Genomic DNA, 26,243 nt, shown 5'->3' with positions numbered 1-26,243 from the left:
TTTCTCCGCATGACGACACGGACACCAAGACTGCTGTCCCATCGGTCTATAGAGTCTCAGTACGTATTGCAGTACTGCTGCAGCTGCATACGAAACTTCCCCTGCGTCAGCGTCCGTATCATTCGTGAAAATGTGTACCACTAAGGCTGCTATTACACGTCGGTTTGTTTCGAAAGAACAATTGTTTGAAACAATTTTTCTGCTTTGTCACAACAGCCAATCACCATACATCGCTTTGGGTTTAACACAGGGCAAATTGTTTCCGCATTACAAACAAGCTGATAGCCTAAGGGTGAGCTTCTATGGAATCAAACAAGTGAAAATCACTTTGGACTAAGCTGAGGTTGAACGAAGGCTGCTGAAGGCATACCAGTCAATCCTCATTTATTTCATCGGCCCATTTTCTTCGTTAAGAATAGAGGTAACAAGCATAATTCTTAATTTATTGCTATTAAAAACTACGTTTTTGCATTCTAATACAAATGTAAATATTTATCTGTATGATTTATTTTTATTGCATTAATATTAATGCATTACAACAAATATGCCAGTCTTACAGCGTAACATAGTGTTACGTTTCGATTCTAAGACTATATTCGATTTGAACGGAAGTTTAAAAAGGAGAGGAGGAGCAGGAAAAGAATTCAAATTTCATTTTATATGAGCATAAGATGCAAAACATTTAAGAGAGATAAGTGTTTAATTTTAATCAAGTTAAGAATTTCTAATATTTGCTTAGGTAAGTCAAATTTATACATAAAATTACTATGAAAAAAATATTTTTCTGAATGATTAGCTCTTCTATCAGCTGATTTTTGAATATCTAATTTATTAACCTTCCCTCCCTTACCCTCGAACTATTTTAATTTAATCCTCGAACTATTTTAAAGTTAAATTTAAAAACTTCACAATATTTTTTTTAATTATTCATTCAATTATATTTGCTTCTTTAATTTAATATCGAAAAGCATTTGCGAGCTAATTGCCTCGAATGCATGAAAGAATATCTTCGAGATTCGACAAGGGGAAAATGGTTCGTGTTATTTCGTTACACGTCGAGAAAACAATGAAAACACATGTGGCCGGCCAGGACTCGAAGCAAAGTTAAGCCTCATATTATGGATGCAGCTTTATATACAGTTGCAGTTTTTAATAACAAGACTAATTACTAACTTTATCTTTTCTACTTTTTGCAGTAATAAATTCCATGCAAATAGCATGCATAAAATTTTTAATTAATTTGCTTCAAGAGGCTATTATCTTCATCCCATTAGAACGATTTATTATTTGATGCAGATAATTTTGATATATTATATAAATATGGACCAATAAATGTAATATTAAAGCTAAATATTATACGAAGTATGAGATAATGTTTTTTTTGCCTCACTTTAAATATTAATCAGTATTAAACGGTTGATAATTAACTATTTTAAGCGGTTTAGATAATTGTTTAAGAAGAAGCACATAGACAGACTTATGTATCCAGATGAAGTGATGACTACCTGGAGGGCTTTCTAGCAAGGAAGATCTCCCAGCTTTGAATTCTTAATTTTTTACTGGAAAATATCTGTGAGCGTTCTCTTCAAGGCATAGTATATGATAGGTAAAAACAACTAGCTGTTTATAGTCTACAGGTAGTTCCAAAAACTATTAAATATCAAGTTTTCGATTGCGAATGGCGAAATTTCTGAAGAAATTTGGCATAGTTATAAAATTTCATAATTTTTCCAGAACTGCTGCATTGTTAAATATAGTTAAATTTCTATGTTCCGAATTTCCTGTTTACGTCGATTTAGTCGTTATTTTTTTAACATTAGGTGTTTTTAAGTGTGCAAAAATAGTCAGAAACTCAGATAGTCAGAGTCAGAAACGTATGTATGTATGTATGCACGTGTATTTGTATGTGTGTATGTATAAACACACATACATACGTAAATACATACGCACATACATATATGAACGCATACGTTCATTCGTGCACTTTACATATATACATACCTTTCTGAATCCGGTCCTGATAACTGAATATTGATACACTACTAATTCAGAGTACAGAGTTGCTGTGCCTAAAATTAGGAAGGAGGAATACTAGTACAGAGTTGCTGTGCCTAAAAGTAGGAAGGAGGAGTAGAGGCAGTCTCAAAACTTTTTATTCAGGTAATGCACTACACAGAAAATATTTTACTCATTTAAATTTAGATCTTATTGTAAGTTCATTGTGCACTTTTTAAACTTCTAAACGGCTTCAGGTGCTCTAAGCTCTTTGATTAGTGCTTAAGAACCTTTTTTGAGATCTCGTGGCCCCATGCTCATAAACTTTTCAATGATTATAATCATAGCGTCAAAAATTAGTCCATATTCACTCTTCGCGCTCACAGCTTTTAACTTCATAGTCAAACTTTGAAAGCTCCCCTCACTATTCTCTCAGTGATTTATTTGCCAGCTGCTTCGACTTCACGGTGTAACGGTTTCCTTTAGTGCATTGCCCATGTCTCCATTCAACTACAGATACTAGAATGATAAAGGGGCACATTAGTTTACAGAATATGCAGTGAAAACGAAAGGATATAATAAACGTTAAAGAACAGTAAGTTGCAATTACATAAATTGTCTGTTTCTAGATGGCTTCACAATTTGCTACAATTGAACTCAATTTCATTTTTAGAGCAACAAGTAAATGAAAGAGAATTCAAATGCTGTGAAACTTGACATTTTACTTAAAGTCGAAAAAAGGTAATTAACCGTTTAAAAGCCAGAAAAAAACGTTTCCTTTTCTTTATTAATTATGAACAGTCTGCTCTCAATTTTCAGTACAGTATCAGAATAGAATATAATAGAAATTCTTATATAAAAATAATTATAAATATGCAGCGCTATTAGGAACAGTTTCCACAGAACATAAAATGTTGTTTATCAGAGTTTGATCTATTGGCTTTATTATCCAAGTAGCCATAAATTATTTCATCTTTGATAGTTTACAGAACTTTAAGTTTTTAGTGCAAGAAATGGGAAACATCAACTGTTCTGTTACCGAGAACTGAACCACAAATCTTTCATTGCTAGTTAGCTGTCCTAACCACATGCTCAAGGATGTGAGGGTGCTCAAAGGTTTTCTATATAAATATCTATTTTATATAGAAATTTCTATTTTATTCTAGGATAAAGAAAAAGAAAACATATCTTTATGAGGAAATAAAAACTTGTAGGGTTTATATTTATTTTAATTAACATTGATTTGAAGTTTAAACTATCTTTCCTGTCAAGCCTTACTTTCCCCTGGAATTGCCAATGCCAGAGTATGTAAATTTTAGTAGAACGCGCGAAGTATTCAAATTGTCAGCGGAAGTAATCTGAGTTAAATAGAAGGGAAACGAGTCCGATAGTGTGGTTTCTTGCTTCACGAGCGTGAAGGTGGCTAGGTAGAAATTGAAGAACCGCGCGTTTCGACCTGTGTGCTTGCCTCGGCAGATAGTTGAATCTTTGAACTTAATATTCAGAAGTTTGCTGAAATATCAGCTGTAACTCAGAACGCGGTTAGGTTAGTTACGTTTAGAGAGCCTCGTAGGTAGTAACTTGTTATTATTCAGTTTTAGTTTCTTATTTTTATTTTACCGCCGGGTCGGCGTAGTTTGTGAGCGTCAAGAGCACGTACGAATACACTCCTTATTCCAGAAGTTATCAAATACAGCATACACTCCTTATTCCAGAAGTTATCAAATACACAAAAGAGAAGAAAGTTATCAAATACAGCATTGTACTGTGTGATTTAGTTGCAATGAAGCAACATTCAGATATTTTTTACTGTTCAGTAACTGCTAGTTAAGGGTCATTGAGCATAAAAGGGTTACAGGATGATTTTCTAAAGCGCAGATATAGTTACAGACAACGTCCTGCCATGTATAGTGTCTGCGTGTCATGGTGACACTTAAATTTCTGGCCATCCAGACTCCTCTCGAATCGCTTGGTGACAGTGGAAAAGTAGTAGGAGACAATCAAACCATCAGGGTCGGGGTGTTCTTCACCAAACTTGGAGCGGAGTTGCGCAATTAGCGGTGAGGCTACACCTGTACTACCAACGGGGAATTTCTGTTAAATCCCACCCAGCCTGTGCCTATCACATAATGCACAAAAAAATTAACGTATGTATTGAGCTGCTGATGAAGGTGCATGGATCATCGCCTCTGTGCTCACAAGTATAAGGCACAAGCACATCACAAGATAAAAGCGTGTGAAACTACTTTCACTGGTGGCTGAGTGGTTAAGATGCTGAATGGCTGATAGTTCGATTCCTGATGCTGGCGTGCTGGTTACTTGGTTGGTTTTCGTGGTTCCCTCCATGTGTAATGCGAATACGAGTTTATTTTTTCCAAACTCGTTTTCCACGAAGACGTCCCTCCGCTTAGGCAGATAGCTCTCGTGCTCTTTTGAATATAACAAAGAGCACGAGAGCTATTTTGTTATATTCTATTTGAATATAACAAAGAGCATTACAAACAAACAAAACTTGAATTACTCGAATACCGAGAATCTCGAATTCCTGTAACGAGGGCGTAATACTTAGCTATTCGTTTCTTTGAGGCGGTGAAATGCACTGGAAATGGTATTGTCAGTTGCTATTCGAATAGTAACTGAATAGTTAACGCTCAGCATACCGCCTACAAACGTCTCATACATAACGATTACAGATGCTACAAAATATTACGATCTCACTCTACTGATTAAATGAATAACCAGTCAGAAATTTTGAAAGGATTTAGATATGCAACAGATGGCCACAATGCCTTCAGTTTAGAAGATGGCTTAAATGCTTGAATATTCAAGGTGACTTAAGTCTCTAGGTCTTGGAATGTGCTTTTGCTGTTCTAAACACACATACAAAATTTGTGAGAAAGGCATTGTCAGCGTACATGCGAATTTTGCGCAAGCCTGGTATTTATCACTTAAAGAGTGATATCATCAAACGTAACTGAAGTTCGTTTATAAATATGTTTGTTTCAATGCACTCTGTATAAATGCACTCTATTCAATGCGCTCTGTTCAGTGTACTTTGTATTTATATTCAGTGATGACACCGAAAATAAATCACTCAGCATGTTAATTATGCATATCTTAACGCCGATTCAAGGTATTAAGGTGATCCCGCGCAACTTTATATACTGCCATCTCCTTTTACCTTACTTTACTTTTTATTTATGAATTACTTTCGCTGCATAATTAAATTTCATAATTTCCTTAACTTTTAACTACACACGGCAACAATCGCATTTCTGATTTAGAAAAGATAAACCTTACCCTTCATTTCAATATACTACATAGGGTACTTATGAGCTTTTGATCCTATGCAGAGTGCTCATAAAGTCAGGTTCTTTTATTTCAAGAATGAATTACTCGCATGATATATATAAATCCAATTACGTTTCATCGATGTTCGTTTTATAAGAACATTGACCTAAAAAAGTGGAGATTGTGTCTTTTTTCAAGAACTAGGGTCCCCCAGATGTCCCGAACATTTTTCTGTGTCTAAGTCTGAATTCAACTGAGTTCTCTTTCTGTTGGAATATTTAGAAGATCAATTGTACAAGAATAATACAGTAGCTGTAAAACACTTAGAGACCAATACAATTCACGCTATTAAATAAATTCCGCGTACAATGTTTACGACAGGTAGCATCTAATTTTAACTTCAAACATTACCTTTTCTATCTACTTGCTCAAAATATGTTAAGTAAAAAAAATTTTTTTTCATCACCAGTTGTTCCTAAACTCCTGTACACAATATTAAATTATGAACAATATTGAAGCGTCGCAATATTGAAGTATGAATTGCAACTATTATCGAAGTTGATGAATTAAAACAAAATGAGCTGAAGGTGGAATTTTCTGAATTGCGAGTGATATATTAGTCTTTAGGTCTTCATAATTCTCAGATTACTGTAGTACACATATTGATTTTCCTAATTTTTAGAACAGAATGCCACCGAATTTGCGAATAACTTTTACTTATCTATTTCTCTTTCGATATAGTGGCATAAAACCAAAAACATTTTTAAAGTAAATTGATAAAACCAAAAACATTTTTAAAGTAAAAAGAAAGTAAATTGGTGGCTCATGTTCAGAGACACTTTACTTTAGCTTCCACTGACAAGCAGAATCGTACAAGGTCATAATGAAAGCTGGAAGTTATACAAAGGACATAGTCTTGGCCTGTTAAGCGCTTTTTTGATTCTTGATAATAGCATTCATTATATATGCATGCTTAACTATTGCGAGACGAGTGCCTTGTATTCCTTAATTATTAGCTTACTTATTACTTACTTTCACATATTCACAGACGTGTAATTAGCGACAAAAAAAGAAGCGACGGAGAATATGTTGGCAGTACAGAGAAGCATGAGATTTACGATATAGATATGAACCACTTTACTAGTTATAACCACTTTATTTCTATTAGTCGGTTGAAAATATTTGATTTGCAGATTTTCCATTCCGATTAGGTAAACGTATGTATCCCTTCAGCCGTTCTCTTAAACGTTATATGAGAATCATGTGATATGGTCTTTTTGAAATAAGTCATTTCGGAAAGATTTATTATAAGTATAATACTGTTTTTAAGTTAGAAACAAAAAATAACTAGTTGAAAACGAAATTTATGTAGCTGTTACAAAACTAAATTTTATCTTACATAATACACTTTTCAGAAAGAGTAATGCTTAGAAAACGAAAAGCTTCGGGGTAAAAAAAAGCGTTCAAGCAGAATAAAATAAAGAAAAATATTATCATATGGAAATATCAAAACTTGAACTGAATAATAATTTCTAAAAATGCATAATATAAATTTTCAGCATTACACTTTTTGAAAATAAATGCAATTCTTAGAGAAATTTCTATCGTCAGTGCAATTAGTTTACAAATTTTCTTATTTATGCAAACTTTATCTTAGTTATGAAGATTCTCCAGGGAAAGCTCTCTGATTTTCCTAATTTTTAGAACAGAATGCCACCGAATTTGCGAATAACTTTTACTTATCTATTTCTCTTTCGATATAGTGGCATAAAACCAAAAACATTTTTAACATTTTATTTTTCACATTTACTATACTCTGCTTTTAAATATAATATGCTATTAAAATTACGGTTCTTTTTTATTTACATAGACTTTCAAGTCTTATTTTTATATTAAATGTAGGCTCCTGAATTCACTAATCACAAATATTTCAAGATAAACCTCTTATTTCCCTGGAATTTATTGATAAATTCACTAATTAAGCAGTGTTTACGCAGTTACTTGATAAGAGCTTCTTTATTTGCATGAGGTAATTAGCCCTCTGAGAACTGCATTAAATCAAAGCAAAAATTAAATTTGTAAAATGTACATTCACTAATATTAGTGATAGACCTCACGTTTTTTTAATTTAAGGTTACATGACGCACTACTAATTCTTAACCTTCAGCAAGAAAAACCTAAGTTTTAGAAAATTTTGGAAAAAAGGTAAGATGTTATTTTTATATATTTAAAATTGGGAGTTTGAAGATTCCGATAATACAATCAAAAGGATTTGTAAGCTTTATTATTATAATCTAATTTTACGATTTTCCCTCTGCGAACTGTTTTAATGTTAACTTTTAAGATATAATGAGATTCATGAGATTTAAGGCACGAGTTGTCTGCTTTAGTTATTATTCCTAGCATTAGCTTTTACATCAGCATTTCGGCAGAGTTTCATGACTTTCCTTATCCAATACGTTAGAAAATGGGAACCTAGCTAGTTCCGTTTTGAACGCTTTTTCTAGTTCTTTTTGAAGGCCATGGTGACTTTTTTCAATTTGAAAAACTGGCTGCTGCAGATCTGCAATTTCTGGAGACTTTCAAATTGTGATGAATTTTTTATTGTCGTAAATGATGGCGGTGGAAGCTAAAATGCTGTGCAAAGGAGGCGGTCTTGGGAAAAAGATGAACACTTTATTATTATTATTATTATTATTATTATTATTATTATTATTATTGGCATAACTTTCCTTAGATATACACAGGTTAAATAGCGCAAGACTCTTACCGTATGTTCCATAATTGTTATCTGACATTTTACACTGCCGCAAAAATGTAGTTTGTAACAGACGAATAGAGATGGACAACATCATAAGGCACAGAAAAGCGTGAGAATTATGATATTGATGCTATCTTTAAGAAATATGAAATTATGGTTCCACTTTTCCAGTACAGATTGGTTAAAGTCTTTGGTTTGCAAATTTTTCATTGCGACTGATCAGAAATCTTAACGTTCCTTTTTGCCTCTATGCTTCATGAGCATGATATGAATTTTTGAATGATGCACATCAAATGACTTATCATAAGGTCATTACTATTATTAGGCTAGAAAAGGGAAATTTAAAAGGAGACTTTAGTAGGTATTGTCTTCCATATATATTCTGTATAGGCTCCTCAGTTTTCTCTCCCCTTTTTTTTGGTAAGAGGGGACTTCGAAGTAGATAAAATCTTATGACCTATGGCATACATGTAAACTTTAGAATATATGCAATATACAGTACTTACGTACTAACATTCATCCGTGTATTTTTTTTTTTTATATTTTCATTTCATTACGCAGTTTGATATTTGAAAGTATAGTAAGCTATACTTTAGCAAATAATTGTGTAATATCTTAGCTAAATTAGATTTCCTTGACAGCTAGAATATTAAAGAGCTGCGTAGCGACTATTCACTGAATTCTTGTAAGTAACAAAGAAGGGTTAAATTTACCCTTTATTCCAACTCGAAATAAATGAACAGATGGCCCCTTCTCAGGCTTACAATAAGACTCCACATGAGCTTCAGCTTAAGATAGAAAATATAAAACTAATCTAATGCTAAATATAATTAACCAAAGTAGCTCAGAATCAACCAACAGAATTGGCCCTCATGTAATATCACCGGCGTAAACTAGTAGGCACGTAGCAGTACAACCCTATTACGCTAAGTTTAAATTATCAGCAGCATCGCGACCGAAAGGCGGAACACGCTCTCTTATCGAACTGAGACCCAAACTTCATCTTAAATATTCTTTTCTACCTCATTTACATAAATTAATTTACATAAACCTGAAAATACTTTCTGGCAGGGAAACGTGGGTGGGAAATAAGAAGGTAAGAAAAGGCTTGTTTTAAAATAAAAAGAACTATTAGAAAATTAAAGTAAAAACAACAACTATGTATCTCTTTCAAAAGTCAGTAAGGATGAAATTTCAGTTAACTATTTTTGTCAGACGAAAATAGCATGATGCTTTCAATAAATACCTTTTACATGGGGCAAGATCTGTTAGTAACGAATAGCAGTAATGGTCTTGTAGAAGCGACGCCAAAGTTGGTGTGAAGATTGTGACTGATTCGGCCAGCAAAATGTTAGAAATACTAAGCGGCATCTCGAGATGTAGATGTTGCATTTAGCGCCAAAAAGCCTAGCGCCAAACTTTCGGTCTTGTGTAAGCAGATCATCTAGTTCTCCACATGCACTGATATTCTTTTTCACCACCTTTCTGTAGCTGAAGTATAAATAAATACAAATGGAAGGGAATGTTACCACCTCTACATTGATGGAGGAAAATATTGCCATAGAATTTTAATTCATGAGCAGTAGGAATCAGGTTGCGGCTTCTTTTCCCTTGATTTTTCTGTTTTCCCACATGGGATTTATTATTTAAATAATTTTTGAGTTTCAGTATTGACTTTTCCTCTTTTTTTTTTTTTTTCAATCTGTGACTCTACGTGCTCTTTGCACTTAGAACTAGTGAATCGGAGTGTGTATTTCCTTCATGCCCAGTGTGTGTCTGAATTCAAATAGGTAAAATTCTGTTTGCATGTTGTTGCATAATGGATTATATAACTCTTTCATAGTATGTGAAAGATGTCTTGTGTTCTTGACGACATGAATAGCGGATAAACTTTAAAAAAGAATAGTTTAGCTGGTCGCCTTATTTTTAAATGTTATATTAATTGTTTCTTTTGTCTCCAAAAGTTCCACCTGAATAACTCTGTTGTTCTGGATTAGGTGGCCTTTCTATTTCTGCCGAATAATGTTATTGCTATAATCTTATAAGCTACAAATTCTGTTCTAACTGTTTAGATTTTATTTGCGTTCATTCATTCCTCGCTTTTTTTTATACAGTATTATCGTACCTCTTTCAGCCCATCAGCAGCCGAGTAGTAAAGTCGCTGAATACTGGTAATTCAGTCCTAAGTTTGAAGCCCGGGGAAGAGGGCTAGCTGCATGGGCATTTTAGTCGTTTTCCCTATGTGTAACGTCTTATGCGAACCAATTTCCCTTAAAAAAGGCCTCCACGAAGACATATCAGCCGTTAAAGAGTTAGCCTTCGAGTGACAAACCAAACTAATCTATCTCTTTCATCTTATTAAATATTTTATTGCAGTCTTCTGCAAATTTGTTGAACAGCGAAAACGTATATTTATGTATAAATGAGTATATGAAGTAGAGTGCGTTCCACATTCATCTGTAAAAAAATGAGAGTGAAGAAAATGTTCACCGAAACAATTCACTCGGTTTTTATACCACTAAAATTCCCTTAAAACATTTTTTCCTTCTATTCTGGTACCATTCTGTAGAAAGGTTTTTATTATATTTCAAACTAACATCAGTTTTACTTTGAAAACAACATTTCTTAGCATTTGATCTGCCTTAAATACCAATTAAATTGAGAGCTAATGTCACTCGGAAAACAGACATTTTACAGTCAGGGCTTGATTTACAAAACTAGAGGTCAGGACGAAAACGGTTCGGTAGCATCCCTTCCCTCCGCGTCCTAACTTGTCAAAGCAGTCGATGTCACTGATTTAAATTTCATTTATTGCCAAGTACATTTCATATAAAGTGTTCCCTGAAATAACCTTACAATTAAATATGTGTAATTCAAAACAGCTTAAGCTTTCACATACTATAAATAAGAAAGGGTTTTTCCCATTTTTGTTTGTTTGCTTCAGTTTAACAAGTTTTGTATAAAATATAAGCTTATATATTTTAAACCAAGATCTTGTTTATCTGAAAGAAACTACAAAAAAGTGAACTGCCTAAATAATTCTGCTTGATTTTGCTACAAACTTTAATTGAATTATACAGATAAAACCGAATTAATACAATTAAAGCATTTATCGATCAAATAATCAAGTAAAGTGTAAAATTGTAAACCATTCGGTTCTTTCAAAATATATTATTGCTTTTTATGTGCCATACCGTGATATTTACGGCCTCACCATCGTAATTTTAGAAGCGTTCAAAAAATCAGGTCATTAACTTATTATGAATCCCAAAATTTTAAATGAAAAAAAAATGTACTTCCTTTTCTATTATTTCTCAGCAATTTCAAAGGCCTTCCGATTTTTAAAGAAAGCCATAATAATAATAACGACACCAGGTTTAAAATTTTATTTTTTGTTCTAATTATATATTTCTAAAGCCTACAACTGCAAGGAAGATAATAACAATAATAATGATAATTTACATGTTTTAAATACTAAAGGAGGATTTAGAGCTTCCCTTGAAAGAGGAGAATCGGGAACACGTGATCCATTTACACCTCTGAAAAATTAGCTCCTGTTTAAAATATAAGAAGCAGTTTTAGTTGTATTTTTTTAGCCTAAAGGACGTTAGCCCAAAAGGGCTATTGATTTCGTTTTGGCATTTTGCGTTGATAAATGTCGATTCAATTTTCAAATTGTTGCCACCAAATATTAGAGCCCTGTATTAAAGAAATTAAATACGGAAGAATCTGCATAAATTTATGTATGTTATTTTGATAAAACAACGGTTCCTAGAGCCGTCAAATTTTTAATAACCTACGTTTTCACCCGAATATGAGCATTTGGAATCCCAAATTTGGAATTTGTTTTATTATCTATTTCATATTTTGTAAAACTTTAAGGAATTTTTGATTAAGAAACGCAACGATTTCAAAGCGAGCAATAGCAACACTGTACGGGGGAAAAAAAAAAAAAAAAATTCGTGCTCCAGCGCACGAATTCTAAAGATTCTAAAGAATATCAGAAATTCTAATGATATGTTCATTTTAAAATTATTTTGCGATATTGCTGTTGTAGTGCGAAGAACATGATATTTAACAAATAAAAGTAGCACACAAAACGTTAAAATAACGCCCCTAGGGCGTAATGTAAAGTCTGAAAGCTTTTAGACTTTTATATTTTTATAAACTATTCATTCATTTATTTATTTAGTTTGTTAATTTTATTTTGTAAGCTTTCAATCATATATAAACTGGAAATTACAGAATTCTTTTAACATAATCACTTTAAATAAAGGCAGAAAACTGTAAACTGTAACAAATAATATATTCCAACAGAATTTTTAGTCATTGCTAATGCTGAACTGCTGCTTTGATCCCTCAAACAAGATGAAAAGTGTACGTTAGTAATCGGAAAAAAACATTTGGGCGAAAAAAGTTTTTCGATTTGCCGGTCTCCAAGTTTGCTCCTTGAAAGTGCTGCCATCTAGTATACTACACAGTAACTAAATATTTAATTATACAGAAATGATTTCAAAAGGATTCATTCTTCTGAGAAGTTTACATGAAACAGTTTTTAAACAGACAAGCATACCATTGCATTAAAAAAACAGGAAGCTTCGCGTAACTGCTCTCCACTTTAGACATGAATACTGTAGTAAATTAATCCTTCTTTTCTTGAAGATCTGATATGGTTTGAGAATCTGTAAAATATTAATACGATGTATTATCAGTAATCCTGCCTTAAAATGTTTAATAATTTTAATTACACATTGAACAGAAATAAACATAGAATGCAAAGTTAAGTCAGGAAATAGCTAGGAAGGATTAACTTAGCATAGGTTTTATATAAAACTCTACTTATTTCCAGCACAACTATTATAGGGCTATTCGAGGGAGATTAGGTCTGCGTTTTTCAACAGTAAAAACTTGTAACGAAGGTGTTTAGATAAAAATCTACTATAGTGTAAAGGATTTTCTTATACTTGATTTTTTTGTTTCTTTATTTCCCAGATTTAAATTTTAATCTATTTTCAATATGTGGAAGTATATAACAGTAGTTTAGAACTCCAGATATCCGGACTAACTGGGATCATAGCCCATTCGAATATTTGAAAAATCGAATTAACTAAGTTTTTTTTTTTTTTTTTTTTTTTTTTTTCTATAGGTCAAACATACATAATAATATAATGCTAGTGACTGAAATGTATGGGCTTAATAATATTATTTTATTTGTTTTATTTTACCAAAATTTAAACATTAGAAAATAATAATAATAATTTTATTTTTACATAAAAGAATTCAAAAATTAGCTTTTCCTACCAATATTAGTGAAATTATTATTTATCTGGCTAAGTGCAGATTCGAATTAAAATAAAAATTAGTTTTTGTTTACGTAAACCCTGAAACTAAATGCATAATCTTGTTTTTATTTTTGCAATCCCAGAATTAAGCTAAAAATTATTTTTATCTACATAAAATTAAATTTACAACTTATGTCTCTACAGCTAAAATTCAGTTAAAGGCTTTTTTTTGTTGTCATCGTCATCAACTTAAAATGATGAAATAATACGATTAACAACATATTATTATAAGTTATTAAATTTTTGCATTGACGGTTTGTACTTAAAATTATGATTTTAATGAAAAACATTTTAAAATATTGTGTGTATGTTACAGGCAGTAAAGTTATACTAAGCGTATAATTCACAGCAGAATATTTTATCTGGTGTTCTAATCAGACAAAAATTGACAGAACTGCCTTACTCGGAGAAGGAAATTGATATATTGTTCCTGCGTTTGCTAACGGCTAGGCAGTACGTAACTTGCTATACGCTTCCAGGCAGTACGTAACTGCTTTTCTATAAATGTCCATAATCTACGTTAGCCGCCGAACCAGTTCTATGCATCAATCTAATTTATATTAATAAACCTCTTAAAATACGCATTTTATTAATATTTACATTATTTAAATTTTAAAAAAATCAGAAGCATGTGAAAATTAATAGCTATCGTAATTTTGCTTGGCCCAGAAAGATAAACAAACAAAAAACAATAAACAGAATTCCGGACATCCAGTTAAGTGGACTTGTAAGAAATGGCAGACAAGTAAGATTTCAAAAGTGTTTTCCGCATATCATTCTTCCGGTAAAACGGTGAAATGAGTCCTAACTAGAAGATTTACTTTAACAATAGTTTTACGTAACCAGTACTGTTTAAAAGTAATAAAATATGCTAATAGTCAACATTGTTCCCATTTTCAATCACTTGATTTTACTTTATATATTTTTTTGCATTTTCTGAAAAATTACTTATTTGTACTCGTGTTATTTTCTTCAGAGCAAGGATGCTGCTATGAATTTTAAATTGCTTATGTATTATATTTCATGTATAATACATAAGCAACATAAGTATATTCAACATGTAATAAGCATGCATCAGATACATACTTATTACAATTTATTCATTGTTTCCTTCAGAGTTCCTTTACTAGTGTTATTTTATACGTATTTATCCGTCTTTGTCTGAACGCACATTTGATTCAATATACAAATGGAATCGAAGTTAATTTTTAACTTCAAGCACGTTAAATATTGAACTGTGCTTGATACTTTGACCTTTCTTTTCCCTCTTAAGAGGATTTAATGTTCACAAGAGTTTTTACGATGCGATATTATTGTGTACTTGTGATATATTTCGCGTGCTTTCTGATTAGATGATTTTTCAAAACGAAATATGAAAGCATAAGAAATCTAGAGGTTTTAGACTCATAGCCTGACCAGGTGTGAAAGAGAGGTGGAAAGTCAGCTAATTATATCAAAGAAAATAGAAACACCAACAAATTCCCTATAATAAAATATTTCACACGATTGTGACCAGACGATTTAATTTTAATACCAAACGGGGATTTGCACCCTGCTGAGCTATTCCAAGTGTTTCCTTCAGATACAGTCTCCGGATAAGCTTAAATAGGGCAAAAGCTGAATCACATATCCTTTCTTATAGCCCATTTCTAGAAAAAAGAAAAAAAAAAAATCATACATTCTCGCACCTCCTTTATACAGCATTGTCAGGGCAATAAGAGGTGCGAAAAGTATATATATACATATATATATATATATATACATACATATATGAGAAAGAGAAAAAGAAAGAAAAGTGTGAGGTGGCAAGTCGAAGGTGGATTCCGAAGTACTCTTGCTGCAGGCTTAGAAATAATGAGTTTCTGATCCTTTTCTTAGGTATGAAGCTTACGATGATCTGAATAGCGTCTTATCCTTTCCTTAATAGCATTGGGATGCTTTCTTGGCGACTTATCACCTTCTGATACAAGTTGTCATCTTTTTGTGCCTAAAGGGCTGTAGTGAATAGTATGAAAATAAGAAACACTTCAGAAAATAATCCGTGTGCTGAAATAATAAAAAAAAGAACAGTTCTTATAAGTAAACAAAACGAAACTTTAGTTATAGGACTAAGAACAACGTTGTCAGAGAACTTGGTTTAATATTTTAAACTCCAATACACATATTTCAGAATTTAAAAAAATTACGCAGATTTTTAAGTCGTTTGTTTCAACTTTTGTGGGACAAAGAAGTTCTGTCATCAGTTCTAGTGTAACAAAATATTTAACAAGCTTTATTAAATTCCCATGTAAAAGAAGAAGTGTATAGTTACAGTTTCTTTCGCAAATTTCTTCAAATGTTTAAATATAAAGTGATTTTTGTAAGCATAAAAAAAGAACTATCTAGAGATATTTTTATGGAAAACAACGAATTCCTTTATTCAGTTTGGAGCAGAAGAGAACTAATATAATTTTTAACATGAATTTTTATTTCTTATTAGCCTGCTTCTTTTTTAAGCTTTTTAAGCTTCTTTTTTAATTTTTCTCAAATAAAATTATGCTTGTAACTTTCTTACCTAATTTGATACTAACATTAAAAGGCTCATGTAAGCAGTAAAATGTTCTTTGTAGCAGAAGGAAAGAATTTTTCTGAAATGTAACGGGAATAAACTTCCAAAAAACCATATTATCTTCATAGTTTAAAGCTGATAAGATTTGAAAATTCCTTATGTCTTTGATTTCATGAAAAAGAGAACGTTTGAGATGCTAGGCTGAACAAAATATTGATCTTACTAAACATACGTGACTGAACGTCTTACGGAAACGGAAAAGCGTCAAGAACGGAAAAGCGGCTTATTAAAACAGCTGAGTCGTCTTTTAATACAAATGAATACATAATTTCGATAAAAATGCTTTTCCCTTGCCATTTGGAGTGGCATACATTTCTGGCAGAATGTATTTCTCCCGCCTTCTTAGCATGCCTTCGTGGTGTAGTGATCAACACCTCGGCGCGTATTCAAGAGTTCCGTGGTTTGAGTACTGGCGAGGGCATTGCTCATTTTTTATCTCTCCTGCTTCGAAATAACCTAGTGTCTCTACAGTGGCGACCGAACTAAAAAAGGGGTGGCTGATTATTCTCCACCACCAGAATTTGGCGCCTGGGTCCCCTAATCCCCAGTCACCCTTTAAAAGGGGCAGTAAATAAGGTATTTGTCATGTATTCTTAACATGCTTTCCTGGTGTAATGGTGAGCGCGCTCGGCGCGCATTCGAAAGGTCCGTGGTTCGAGTCCATGTGAGGGCATTGTTCATTTTTCATCTCTCTTGCTTTCAAAAAATACCTAATGTCTCTACAAATGTACAATCAAAATCAATGCAAATTCGAAAATGTTTTAAATACATTTTCACAAATATTTATTCGCACTCTTTATGAAGCTGCTATTTTTCGTTTAATTGATCTCTTTCCATAACAATCCTCTCTGTACATAAAATTAACGAACCAAACGTCGTAAGTCAATTTATTCTTCATCTAACATTTTTTGGTATTTAAATTAACATTAGAATTTCAACTATTAACGAACACTTAACTTTTCCAAAACGGTAAAAATTGCTAAATAATTAAAAATAAATTCACTGAGACAAAATTTATTTATCTAAGTTTTAATAGAAATTTTTAATAAAATGTAGTTTTAATATAAATTATTTACCATATCTGTACTGTATGTTTTACCACAATTTAAAATCTATCATTTCAAGAACTACAGTGATGGGAGGAATATTTAATACCACGAGAATTCATTGCCTACTACTAAATTTTCGGTCTTTTTAAAGTACGGAAAGTTATCGATTATAGTTATCGATTGTTTCATGATAAAAAAATTATAAATGATACTAGTAATGTTTTTATCTTGTTTTACAGAAGTATGAAGCTATGATTTACAGAAATTTCTGTTAAGCTTTCAGAGACATGAAATTACCAATGACAGAAATTTGTTTTGTAATAAAAATTTTAAATGATGGTAACAATATTTTTGTCAAACATTTCGGAAGTAGGAAGTTCATTCCAATAAGGAATAAAGCGACCATACTGCTGCACGCAACTTAATGAGCAGCTTTTTTTCTCTATTCTTTCAGTCATTTCATCTCGACGCCATTATTTCTGGGCCTTTTTTTACGGTAAATGGTCAACTTTCTTCTAAAGAAATGCACATCAATTACCTTTAGCTCTTAATTTTTTCTTCTTCAAGAGTTTTCCCGGCTCTTAAATCGATGTAGTTTATCACACTTTTCGATACCGAGTGATTCTGTCCTTTTTTCCCTTCGATCATCAAAGGCATCCCAGTTAATCCCTATTTATTTCCTTCATCCACTTTCTTCTTTAAGATTGGAGTTAACAAGTATAATTCTTAATATTTTTATATTGTAAACTACGTTTTTGTATTCTAATACAAATATAAATATTTATTTGTATGTTTTATTTTTATTGCATTAATATTATTGCACAACAAAAAATATGCTGGTCTTAGAGCGCAACATAATGCTACTTTTCGATTCTTAGACTATATTCGATTTGAGACAGAATGTTAAAAAGGGGGAGGAGAAGGAAAAGAATTCAAGCTTTATTTTATACGAGCATATGATGCAAAACATTTAAGAGAAATAAATATTAAATTTTAATTAAATTAAGTATTATTAATATTTGCCTAGATAAGTCAAACTTATGTATAAATTTTGGAAATCGTAAATGTGAAATTTATATTTTATTAAACATTATGTGTGCCAGATAAAGTTTTGTTAAACAATAACATTAAATAATTAATGGTTTTTATTCTTTATTTGTTAAAAGTTCTATCAATGAATAATTCAGTCTGATCAAGGCTAGATCATTTATTGCATGAAAGCCGATATTAAAAGAAATATCCTAAAAGATAACGGAAAGTTATTAAAAACCATAAAATTTTCAAAATACGTTGCGAAATTTTATAATCCAAATGACTCTACTGATTTACAAAATAAATTCTTATTATAGGCTTAAAGAGTAACTAAGTAACACAGAAATAAAAATGAACAACTTTACGAAAGTTGTTTGAGACAGGCTTAGTAAATAATTGTCACGTTTCATCATTCGTCGAGCTAACTGATTTGAAGAAACTCTCTTCAAGACTATACTGGAGTTAATTTCTTTCGTTATTAAGTAACAGAAATGCCTCTATTATTCTTAACATGTTGATACATATTCGTATCTATTTTTCTTTTCATGCGTAATGTCATCTTTATTAAATGTCCTTTCACATCTTTTTTTTTTTCCAGTCGTCTTTGTCTTTATCTCTTTAAATAAAATTCAGCGCTGATGTTGGTCTGTGTAGAACTTCCGGTTTCATTTTAAATTTAACAGTCTGAACCATCTTTGTCCTCCTCTCTCCACAGTTCAACGTCTCTTTATGATAGTCCTTTGCCTCCTTGATACGGTTCTTCATGAAAATTCTTGCGATTACGCACAATTATTATTTGAGGATCTTTTTTTTTTTTTTCCATTTTTAAGGAATTTTGCATGAAGCTGGAAATTTAGTATCCTCTGCAGCAACCGAAAAACTTAAAATCATTGATCTCAGTTTCTAAATTTTGTAATATTTGCTGAGTTCATTTGTTTTACACTCTAAAGGTCAGCTTTTTGTTTTCTAAAAGTTTAATCAGTAAAATTTTTTATGAAGACATTTATCTTGGTCCATTGACTGAAAAGAAATATTACATTGGCTGACGTAATTCTCTCATAATTACTGTTGATATAATATAGCGCCATCTGTCTGTGCAAATTTAATCTAAATATTTATCCTTTGACGAAAAAAATGGATCCTTGTGATTTATTTTGGTACAAGTCGCATTTCTTTAGAGCCAACTATTCAATCTTCATTAGTTTTTGAAATCCTTTTGAACTTTTGTGCGATTCTGTATAAATATTTGTATGCAGTAAATTTTCTAACGAATTTCTAAACGTAATGAAAATATTATGTATGATCTCTTAGTACTCTATTATACTGAGATCATTATACATTCGGAGATTGTGACTCATCTAAATGCATTTTCAAGAAAAGAGAAAGTCTTCCTGAAATATCCTGAAAATAGAAAAAAGGTTATAAAATCTTTTTTAAGTGTGTGATTGAAATATTAGAATGACTATAATGTTTGGATGTGCGATAAAAAGGCTTTCGTGTAATCAAATTGTGTGTTTGAAATAAATTGCCTTACAAAGAGAACAATAAACTTAATATCATTCACCGAAATCCTGTTTTACAGGTAATGAATGCGTAGAAAATTTGAAAAAAAAAGTTAATAAATATTTGTCTTTTGTGCTAGAATGTCCCCGGATTATTGGAAGCTATTAAATTGTGGAATGTGTTACAACTATAATAAGCACCTCTTTATGCTGGAAATTCATAAAAGAATATTGTGGTTTAACCGTTCCTCTTGCTGGTATATAACAGGAAGAAACAGTAATGTAACATGTAATTTTAGGTGTCCTGTACCAGTGACAACATGAAGCATTATCAAACCGGTTTTGGAGAAGCACATCCATTAACCAAAAACAATAAATATTAGGCCTGCATGAGTATCGAGAAAAAAAAAGCAAATCCAACCTTATCTCTGTCATCAATAGAGAGAGAAAAAAAGAATTGTAACCATCTTCATTGTTAAAATAAATAAGAAGTAGAACAAGTGATACAGTACGATTCTAGATCTTTGCTTTAGGCTATTAATGATATACTTTGCTATTTTAATTATACATGTATAATTTTTTTAAATATTTTAATTAAGTTAACATTTTTTATCAGGAGTAAATTTAGTCATAAGTTTTCACATTACATTTGCTTCGATTAGGATTTAAATGCCAAATTATAATTTTATTTAACATCTTCTTCAGAAAAATGAAAATATATTTTCTAAAATATATTGAATTGACGGCATTTTTATACACTTTTTTATGCTACTCAGCTTGTTTATCTAACGAAGTAGAAAACATTAGTAATATTATCTAAATTTGCGATTATACCATGGCTTTCATCTAAATTTCTACCATGGCTTGCACCTAGGCTTTCATCTAAATTTGCGATTCTACCATGATATTAACACTTTCAAGTAATTCTTGAATTCCTGCCTCTTAAAACGAAACATTAAGCTTTCCATGTTCAGCTAACAGCGAACATACTTTGGGCTGAATATCTCAAAAAAAAATAATAATAATAATGCAATTTACAGTTTTATATTACTGATCTATTATAAATTCACAGAATGAAATCAAATGTTACTCCTCTTTATAGTGATTTTTTCTGTATAATTTTTAAAGAAAAAAGGAATATTTGTGTCATATAAGCATATAAAAAAGATATATTATGTCGTAAGAAAAGAAATAAAATAATTGCTCTCCTGCTGTTCATAATTATGAGGAATTTTTAGTTACACATTAAAACCTCCTAATCTCTGCACACCCTTTATTTCATTTCTTTATAATTTTAAGGGTGTTGGAACCCCAAAATCTTCAAAAAATTGTGATTTCGGATTTTGGCATTCTCAAATTCTCTACACTTTTATCTTTCTAAAAATACCATTCTTTAATCTCTATGAAAATTAGAACTGTAAAAAAAATCTAGTTTTAATTTGTCATCTACTGCTTTGATCAATGAGGAATTTTACATAAAAACGCGTTTTCTCCAAACGTGATTTTTTTATACTCGATGTACCTTTTCTCAGGAACTACTACTCACAGGTATCTAAACATTTTATGGCTTATTTATTAGGTTCCGTAATATTTAATGAAATAAACTTTTTGTAATAAACTTAGAAAAAAATAATTTTTTTGTGTGTGTGAGAAAAGTGCTAAATTTTACTGTGCCTAACAAAATAGTCTAATTTACTCTAAAATTCAAAATGCTTCAAAAGCTCATTTCAGTATAATCAGATAGGTATACTTTAATTGCAGGAAACATTTCAAGCTTGTATCTACAGCAGATTTTGAGAAAAGGTACATCGAAATTGGCCAATTTAACATTGTCGATATAGGGGTTTCTGATACCCCTTTAATGATATATTTCTATATAAATCTCTTCTTTCACAGTTTTTCTCTTCTTCATTGGAATTTCAAAGTACCATATTTTACGCAGAGTTTAAAAATCAAATCAAGTATCAGATACCGAGATTAAGTTAACAGACAGAAAATTAAACATCGAAATTAGAGTAGAAATTATTTGTAAACCTAAACACTTCTCCTACTGTTAGTAGATAAATGGTGCATTGAAAGAGAAAAAATGTTAAAACAAGAACGATTTACATGCTTGTCGTTCAAAATTAGGAATAAAAAGTAAAAAATTTGAGTATTATATTACGAAAAAAATTAAACAATATAACTCAGAAAAACATCTTACATTTTCATGACGCGCTGAACTATTCTTTATTATAATAAAAATAAAATTTGTATGAAGCTTTAAGGTTAGAATGCCTATTTGTAAAAAAAAGTCAAGAATGCTGTTTAAATTGAAGTATAACAGTTCGGTGACAAAGATGCTTTGAAATGACATATTGCAGAAGAAGTGCCTTTGCCCGGAGTCCAACTTTAGATCTCTGAAATACAGTATTTTTGTACCACAAATGCACTAGATGCCGTAGAAAAGTACTTTTAATTCCTTGTAGTATTAAGAAGTGTTTGGTTTCCTCTAGACAACAAATATATGACCTAAAATGATATATATTCTATTATGCCTTGTTGGAGTGAAATTCCATAAAACATTATGGAAAAAAGGAGTATTTTTACAAAATTTTTGTAACAAGAGGAGGGAATTTCAGCGCTAGTAAAATATACGTTTTGATTCACTAAATTACGACAAGGACACTAAGACTATTTGCCTAAAGAGATGAATGTTTTCATAGGGGACTGCGTAAGGGAAATTGGTTTATGTTCATATTACATGGTAAAAGCTATGAAACGTCCATGTGACTAGCCTATTCGTGGGAATGTGAAGACGGATCGCACTACCAAAGCCCAGCAATTTTATATGTTCGGCCGCTGGTAGGTTCGCTATTAAAATGCACCAGAATGTTACTGTAATGCTAATCAAAGGATATCTCTAGCACTGAGAGAAATGTTAGCAATAAGAATATCAAATAGCAATGCAAATTAGAGCGTGAGATGTGTACTATGCCAAATTTGACTTTTCGGTCCCGTGCACTCAATAGACCCATACATATACAATATAGTAAAGCAAACAAATATATAGCCATGTTAAGGCATGTCCTTTCTCATTACTTTCTGAATCACAGTGACTAACACGAAATCTCATGGTTTGCATAAGAAATTTTAGTTGAAAATATATTTACTTATGATTTTCATTTACAACAAAATACATCTGCAGAAATGAGTAGCATCAGCACAATTTATGATTCCAAATCTGCTGGTGTGGGGGGGGAATCTTCTGTTACTGATATTTTCAACTTAGTATCATAATTTATGCAAAACCAAAAAGGCAGCACGGGTAAGAAACCAAATACGTTCATTCTTTAAATAACTAATGTATCTTTGTACACGTGTATTGAAGCCCACCAGCGGCCGAGCGGTAAAGTCGCTGAACACTGGTAGTTCGGTCCGAGGTTTGAATCCCGCGAACGGGCTGGCCGCATGGGTGTTTTCGTGGTTTTCCCCATGTGTAACGTTTATACGAGCCAGTTTTCCTTAGAAAGTCCTCCACGAAGGCATCCCTCCCCTTAGGCAGGTAGCCCTCGTGTGCTTTGCCATAATTAAATTAAATACACACATACACGTGTATTGAATGTTTATGATCCTTAAATTTAAACTAATAACATTTCTTTCATTTTAATTTACCGCATTTTCATTGAAAAATAAAATGATACGACGCAATACCTTATATTTATAGAAGAAATAATATGATTCTAAATAAAGGGAGTTAATAATGGAATTCGTATTTCGCTGTGAAGCATCTGTTCAGCTGCAGTACGAAAATTAAACACTCGGCAATTGTAAAAGATTAAACACGTATCAGAAACTTAAGAGTTCGAGTTACAGGGAGGTTCCTCTGATCTAAAACTACAAACGAAACGTATATACCCCAGCAATCGCTGCCGTAGGGAGAAAATACTTTCAAACAGGTCGATAACAAGTCTCTGAACTTTAAAAATAGCACTCATACAGCAGGTCAAGGATAACTAATTCCAATGTTGTGATCTTAATATAATAAACGTTTCTACTATGAAGAATTTTCGTAAACAAGGCAGCATAAATTCTGTTTTCTGCAAGGAAATTATTAAAGATCTGAACTAATATTAATGCTTAGAAATGCAAGTAGTTCACTCCCAAAATGCGGAACTAAAAATGAAATGCAAATTTTCCAAGGAAGAATAAACGAAATCTCTGCGAATAGCAAGCAATTATTTTTTTGTAAACAGATTCTTTTTTTTCCCTGTATTTTACAAAAGGCAGTTTGTAGTCTTTTTTTTAAACCGGAAAGGAAACTTTTTGAGATGTTTATTGATTTCATTTCGCGGATTTCTCTTCCTGTCAATATGTGAAGTATCAGTTGAAAAAAAATATCGGTTAAGCTTCGGGAGCAGTCGTTCCAGTAGAATAAATGCACAATTAAGTCTTATGTTAAGTTAAATGTTTTCTTTATTAAATAAGAGCATATGTTTCCAGTGGCATTCATTTACGATGGACTAATATAACAGCAATTTTTATCGTCCATTTAGTTTTGCCATTTTAAACAGCTCATTTTTAAGCAGAAAATTTTACGCTTTGTTACCTTTAATTTCCCTGGTATTCATTCTTTAACTAATAAGCCTAACGAAGTTGCTTAGTTAAAAAAAACTGTTCCAAGAGTTAAGCTGAAGTCATTATAGCAAGATCATATAGAAATTGCCTTTTTATTCTTACGATTTTCATTTTTTTTTCCTATTTTATTTCAACTCTTTGAGTATATTCTTTGAAATGTCACCTTGCAACTGAATCTTTTTTTGATTCAGTTTCTTATTCAGAGCACGAAAGTATTTTAAGGAACGCTCTTTAGTTTCCTATAATTAATGCTAGCACCTAAATAGAAAATAATTCAGCAAGAGTACAATTCAATACTCTTTGACAAAATGTAGGAACCAGCAAAAGCTGGTCTCTTGAAAATTAATCTTTTCGTATTCTTTCAAAAATCACCGTTAAACTGGTAGTTGGTAGTGAGAAAATGTTACCTATATATAACTCTATCTTCTGCATGGAAACGTTGAGAATATTTAGTAATACAAAAGAATTATTCATGTTTATTATTTAAGTATTATTCATTATTTCATGTTTAGGAGAGAAAAACGCAGAGCCTTAAATTATCTCAGATTTAAAGTAACACTTTTTAAAATATGAATTCGAGTCAAAATTAATCTCATTCTCATCTTTCGTAAAAATTAAAACTAAAATTATTTTTGCGATAGAAATCCCAGTTGAGTTCTTTGCTGAAAACTGTTTTACATTCTAATGTTTAAATTAATAAATGTAAATATAAGTAATTTTAAAATTAAAAAATCTTTTACAAGTCCAATAATCTGTGTTGAGCTTTTTTTCGTGATAGCAAAGAACTCTGCAAAAAGTGTCAAAATTCTATTGTATTTACCGAAGTATATTGCGAATGATTGACAAAAATTGATTTTTCCGTTTCTTTTATTCTAAAAAGGCACCGATGAAAATTTCGAACACTTTCTGCAACTTCATCTGTTCCTCGATATAAACATAAAGTAGGTAAATAAAAATTTAAGTCTGAAAATAAAACTTAGTAACAATAACTCAGTCAAAAAATGTTAAAGATGAGTTTCCAAGAGTAGACCCTCGGGACTTACCACACAGCAAAATCTTACGCCTGAATGTTTCTTGAGCGAAATATTAAAATCGTTCTCTTGTCGAGTAAATGATTTCCATCTCCTTGAGCTGATGCGTATAGACATGTTTTCAAAACACGTAATTGAATCATAAAATTCAACTTATGTTATATGTTATTACTGATCTTGGTAAACCTGCGCAAACTCGATTAAAACAAACGATATACATCTTCAATCTGTGCCTCTTCTTAAATTTTCTTATTATGTCTAAAAGAAACAAAGAGAGATATCACGAAATTTCTTTAACTTAATGCTAAATATAAAGTTTAGGATAATTAAGTTTCCTACCTTCTATGAAATTTTATGTTCCAGATGAAACAACAGTTTTATGGACGGCATTTTCTAACTTAACCACAGCTGTTGTAAAGCATCACGCAATTCGCATTTTATTCGTGTGGATGTCTGTTTGCTATTTCTTTCCTATTCTATATTGCCTGATTTTCTTTGAAGTGTAAACAAAAGAATTCCTTGAGTTCGTTGGTGTATTTATTAAAAAGATATATTTCGGCATGGTTGAATCCAGAATTTACTGTAATGGAAGAAAAATTACAACTAGTTTTCAATTTTAAATTAATTCTGCCAAGAGATTGCTTAAGAGAATTTCAGTAATTATCTAGAGCTAATTAAATCTAGATATAAAACATTTCACACATAATGTCATAAATTATCGCTTAACATATTCCCAAAAAGTAGATTATTTTAGGAATGAAACTTAAATAAGACCAATGAATTTTAAGAAATGTCCTTTAAGACCAACGAATTTTAAGAAAACTGCACTGACTACTCTTGTGCATTTTTCGCAGACTGCAAAAAACTTTTAATTTAAACATGAATAATTATTTTGCAGTTGCTAACGAAAATAAGTCGTTGTGCAAGGTTATTAAATTATTATCATTCAACACATGCGACAACTTATAGCGCCTAAAGATACGGGTTTTCACAATTTTCCACATTAGTAGAAATG

General features: G+C 31.5%; 1 long non-coding RNA gene across 1 annotated transcript; it reads right to left on the bottom strand.

Moving 5' to 3' along the window:
* Positions 1-2,135: 2,135 nt before the first annotated feature.
* On the bottom strand, positions 2,136-25,425 carry LOC118182748 (uncharacterized). Its single transcript, XR_004757108.2, has 3 exons — positions 25,241-25,425; positions 12,621-12,729; positions 2,136-2,514 (listed from the first exon to the last, which is right to left on the bottom strand). It is a non-coding gene; the product is annotated as an uncharacterized LOC118182748 (long non-coding RNA).
* Positions 25,426-26,243: the final 818 nt, after the last annotated feature.

Source organism: Stegodyphus dumicola, chromosome X1 (assembly GCF_044657685.1).
Source record: "Stegodyphus dumicola isolate Sdum_Otavi_A_Nest chromosome X1, ASM4465768v1".
Taxonomy (NCBI): Eukaryota; Metazoa; Arthropoda; class Arachnida; order Araneae; family Eresidae; genus Stegodyphus; species Stegodyphus dumicola.
Note: the sequence above shows the minus strand (reverse complement) of the source record. Positions and strands in the feature narration are given on the sequence as shown.